At 36.9% G+C, this 5,652-nt stretch overlaps 1 long non-coding RNA gene across 1 annotated transcript; it reads right to left on the bottom strand.

Annotated features, from left to right (window-relative positions):
- Positions 1-205: 205 nt before the first annotated feature.
- LOC149184946 (uncharacterized) lies at positions 206-1,332 on the bottom strand. The gene is made up of 2 exons (XR_016257813.1): positions 1,079-1,332; positions 206-272 (listed from the first exon to the last, which is right to left on the bottom strand). It is a non-coding gene; the product is annotated as an uncharacterized LOC149184946 (long non-coding RNA).
- Between the last annotated feature and the right edge of the window lie 4,320 nt (positions 1,333-5,652).

Raw genomic sequence — 5,652 nt, 5'->3', positions numbered from 1 at the left:
GAACCGAGACATGTTGCTTAATAAAATCAGATCCTGCCCCATAGAAAAACAATGCCATTGCACTGATTGTACCAAAAGATTGGCCCTCCCACTCAATAACTTGAGATACTCCAAGAGTGCTTGATGAATCTGATTTTATACCATACTCTTCAAAAGCAAGAGCATTTATTTCTCTAGGGCAAAAATTCACTGATGCATGAGTCAATAGTCATGGATGGTAGCCATTTGCTTTCAGAATTCATGTAATGCCATGTCTCTTTTCCGAGTAATCACTGTAGGAGAACAATTGATCTGATTAGATTTAAATGTGGTCAGGAGAACAAGGGGGGGACTTTATAAAGTCACATTATTATGTATTTACTTGCCCATGAATTTAAAGATAGGAACACGAAAATGGATTTGATCAACCAACTGATTTAATAACAGAACAATTTTATAGTCCTGAGAGCTAACCGAAATGTTAAGGATTTCAAGAATAAAGATAGCATAATAATGATACTCAAATGTTATTTCATTCAATAAAATAATAGATAAACATAGAAAATCCGGCCAGTAGCATTGCCACTGTTACAAAACACAAGTTACTTCCCATTTTGATCCAGCAATGAGAATATTTAAGTAAAAAGAAATATAAAAATGCACAATGCAAACAGAGTCCTCTGGAAAAAAACCCGTGTCTCCAGGAATCCGGAATGTGCAATTTGTGATTTTCCAATGTCCTTGTGGACCAACCTGTCCCTCTTTCCCCTTCATCACCTTTTAAGATCGGTACCAAAACGAGAAGGGATAAGCAGTTTGGTATCCTTTTGTTAGCCAACTGCTCCGTTAATAAATAAAACATTAGAGAAATAACTCAATATCTTCACATGCAACTCCCAACTCCATTATAACATTAATAGTGTTAATTACTGATGCATTTAATTGCAACTTGACAGGAATATGTTGAATTTAAGGAAGTCTATATATAACTGCAATGGAGAACAACTCATTTCCAGCATCATGTCTATGGAGTGAAATTCTTCATCACACAGGACATCTACCCGCTAAAAGTCTCGGATGAAACAATCAAACGTCTTACCCTTGCTTCTATTGCATCAGTAGATGTTGCAGCAACCTTCTCATATCCACTATTTGTAAAGTCTTCATGAAATGTTATTCGATGACTATTTCTGGATGGAACAGTATGTATGGGATCATTGTACCTTCAATAGTTTCTGTGGACGTGAGTCAACCTCTTCTTCCCATTGAGGGATCTGTTCCAAGTAGCATGAATTCATTGCACCTAAACAGGAATGAGGCTAACAACATCAGAGATGCAAGCGCCAAACTTAAACCTTCAGCAACAACCAAACCAGTAGTACACATGCATATATATACACTGACAAGAAATAACAGGCTGCTTCCGCGTAAATGTTTCATATTTTCCATGATCATCATAGCTGATAAAACCATGCATTTTGGCTGCATTGTCAAGAGCAGCTCGATCTAACCACCCAGTTTTTCTCCTGTCAAGAGCAGCTCAATCTAACAACCTGGATTTTCCATTGAAACTATACCTGTGCACAATTTGCACAGCTTCATTGTCAGACAAATGCTCCCCGAGGCCATCCCACAAAAATATCATGAATTTATACTCTGCCTTGATATCACATTCATGAACATAGGCCTCTCCCAACAAAAACGTTATCTTTACACTGTTCATATATCAAATATTTTAATAATTTCATGGTTTAATTTAGGGTTTTCTTTGTTTTTTTTTGAGATAGCTATGTATGTTAAATTTGTTTTGTTCAATTATATATTAATATTACAAGTTGTATATAATTGGAATAATAAATATTTTAATGTAAAAATTTTTTAAATATTTTTATAAAATGTTGCATTTTAAGAGTTGTGTTTTATTTATATAAATTAAAAATATAAAATGTTATTGTGCTAAGGTAGTGTAGTATGAGTTAGTAGTGTAACTTCGTTTGTTTTTGAGTAAAGTTATGTATTTTTTAAAATAAAAATAAATTGTTAATTCAATTTGAATATTAACATATTTTATAATTTATATATATATATATATATATATATATATATATATATATATATATATATATATATATATATATATATAAGTTTTAATTAAAAATATTATTGATATTATGATGATGATGGTGGTTAACATTCATTGAGACCAAATTTTGGTCTATCGACCTAAAGAAACGAATTATTTAGTTTGATTTAAGATTTTATTCCTATGCTTAAAAGGCTTGGAGAGAAACCTCCCAGCTCACTATAATTTTGACATATTAAAAGGCTAGGAAGTTCAGTATTGTAACAAAGATTATGAAACTGAGATCTAATGTGGTTGTAGGCGGGGCACTCTAAGAGGAAGTGATTTTCATCCTCGATGTTCATACCCGCACTCTAAGAAGAAGTGAATTTCATCCTCGATTCTCATAGAGATGAGAGATCCTTTCCATCCATGGTGTATTAGGAACTTGGTAGTTTCACTATGGAGCTCATGAGAGTTCGTTATAATCTTGGCTATATAAATTTTCTTCTTTGAGCTAGTTAAAATAGAGAGATACTTTTGATATTCTAGGGTGGGGTTGATGACCTCCTTATAATATATTAATTTTCTTTTAGCTGCTAAAACTTTCTCACACCACATTTTTTCTTTGAATTTAGAAGTAACAATATTTTAACAATATTTTTAATGTTATTAATGTTTTGCAATGCAACATTCTTGTCGATCTCCCAATGGTTTGTGTCTTTATATCAACCTCGTTTGAGCCTTAGGTGGTTTTGGCTGGAATTTAAAGCTAGCTTAAGAAGTCTATATATATATATATATATATATATATATATATATATATATATCGATAGAGAGAGAGAGAGAGAGAGATGCTTTTCCTTTTATATTTGAAATACTTATTAAATATTACTTAAATAAATTTTACAGGATGGGGTCACCACAGAGCTCCACCCTAGGGAAGGCTATGCAATCTAGGTCTTGAAACAAGCAGAAACTAAACATGGATTAGCTCAGCCTCCAGTGTGATGAGTTGGTTGCACAGGCTCCCGAACTAGAGCACACGGTAGAGGATGCGTGTAGGAGCATCCTAGAGTTTGTCATGCCAGCAGAGCTACCAGCAGCAGAGTGGGTCTATAGATTGGTGACCAGAGTCTGCGAGGCCAGGGAGGAAACAACGAAGGTTCAGTTGGAGTTCAACCTACAGATCGTCGAGCTGCGATTAGAGGCACAGCCCTCCACACCCTAAGAAGTCAGAGAGCTACACGCCCACACTATCCGGACAAGGTTGGAGCAAATTGGCCAGGCGACACAAGATTGCACCATTATGTTGGATCAAGAACTAACCATGCTTACATACTTGTAGGAAGATACAAAACTACAATGCCTAGAGACAGAGGCACGTGAGTTGCAGCAGGAGTACGACAGTGTCTGGGGGACCATGCAGACAGTTATCCTTACTCAACGACTCGCAAAACTATAGTAGGCAAGGGCACTGAAGGACCAATTAGACATCGCACGACAAAAAGAAGCCCTGCTTAAAGCACGCATCCAACCATGGATCGATGAAGCTTTTACAATTACAACTACCGTTGAAGACAAGCTGGCACAAATATAGGAACTTCATGTGGTTAGATAGGAATGTGACCCTGCTCAGGAAGGTTCAGAGATACGTGTGCAACAAGTACAATAGATAGCGGAATAGTCTAACGTGGACACACAAGTTGTGCGAGACCTACTGGATGGACTTTGTGAAAAGATCGACGCACCAACAGAGTGACTCAGCACGAGTCACGAAGATTGTGTTGGGGGCTTGCTGGGCATGGGATCCCCCGTAGTAGGTTTTGGGGCTTAAAGCCAGAGTTTTGGTCAATTATAATATAAAACTCTGAAAGTGTGGGCACAGAGCGTGAAAGTCTACCATGAGTCATAGGGTTGTCCACCCTAAGAATTGTAAAATAATGTAAAGTTGTGTCGACCTACCCATGGTCTGCAGACCATAGGATTATATAAATAGAGAGAGGCTCTAAGTGTAAAGATAGTTTTCTAGCAAGCAAGTAATAGATAGATGCGAAGGAATGGTTAGAGCATAAAGGGAAAGTTGAAGCATATTGGGTCATAGTAGTAGTAGGAAGAGGCTCTACAGTTGAGTGCGTAGAGGCCTAGTAGAGTTCGCAGCTGAGTGCATGGACCCCTACAACTGAGTGCGCAGGGCAGAGTTGGGTCTCTAATGGAATTGAACTTGAAAAATATTATTAATAAAGATAAGCTTGATTTAGAGTATTGTGCATCTGTTTGTGGATCTATATTTTGAAGTTATGCATTATTGTTATCCAGTTATTTATATGCGTGAACTTGATGAACACTGGTATGAATGCTTATGTATGTCAACATTCTAAGTAATTAGCAAACATAACCTAATTAAGGAAGACATGGGTAACTAACATGGGTCACGCTGCGGCTAGATCTACGTGAAGGCAGTAACACAGGATGCAACATGCTCGCTGGTCAGCATAGCCCAATAAGCGTGGAGGTTGGATCGCATCCCTATCGCCACCTACCAGACATCCCCAGGGTGTCGGAACTTAGTTCTAGCACCCTCCCATACTACTTTGAGTGAGACCTCAGTCCGCGCTCCAAAGACTATTGCCAAAACGGCCAGTAGTACAAGGATTTGCGTGGCTAAAATCACATCTAAACCTGGGTCAGGCCCCATGTAGCCAACACTATCTTATTTCCATTTTGTTTGTAAGCATAGTTGAGTATTCTTCTATTAATGAAATGAAGTTTTCTTTTGTTGCATCTCTGTGTTTATGATTATATGTGTAAGTTTTTGCATTCACGTTTAAGTTAAGATCAATTATTCTTAAATTATTCATAGTGTGGAACCACACCATCCTTTTTGACCATGGAAACATTTTTGGTCCTCCCATACTTATGGGAGATAATACCCTTATCAAAGTACATGGAAAAAGGAAGATTAGATATGGATAATGGTTTCTTTGATGACCTATCTCATCCATAATCATACTATGAGTCTACCAGATAATGAACTTTTGTAGAGGAAAGCCACTAGAATTTACACCTGAGACCCTTAGCATTTGTAAGATGATAAATGGCTCTATAGTTATTCTACGTAAAGTAGACCTTTCCGCAAGGTTGTATTCCTTTTCGAATGTTTCTTCTGAATCTTCTCCGATTATGTTACGAATGCATGCAAACAAAGAGATTCCATTGGGACACACAATTTTTGACACTTGAATTACAAGTACCTATAACAACTCAATAGAAAAGGAATGGTTACAAGGATTCCCAACATTCAATCTTTTGAAGGATTTTTCCATGGCTATATTATGGGAAAACATCTAGAGGATATTTGAAGAAAGGAAATGCAAGAAGGCCATCATCAACCCTCAATCTTGTGCAAAATGATATCACTGGATATTTTCGCAAACCATCTATGTTAGGGTCCCACCCTAACCCCCTTATTTATGTAGTGGGATCGAGTTATAGTAAAGAGTCAATAAAGCCCATATTAATAATTGTAAGTGGTTAACCCGCAATTAATGACGGGACCACAGTTAGTTGCAAATGCCCCATGGTATTAGGTAGATGGTATTAATAAAACC

This window comes from Pinus tabuliformis, chromosome 3_2 (genome assembly GCF_031772625.1).
Source record: "Pinus tabuliformis cultivar Carrire ecotype Pingquan chromosome 3_2, CPIR1, whole genome shotgun sequence".
Lineage (NCBI taxonomy): Eukaryota > Viridiplantae > Streptophyta > Pinopsida > Pinales > Pinaceae > Pinus > Pinus tabuliformis.
Note: the sequence above shows the minus strand (reverse complement) of the source record. Positions and strands in the feature narration are given on the sequence as shown.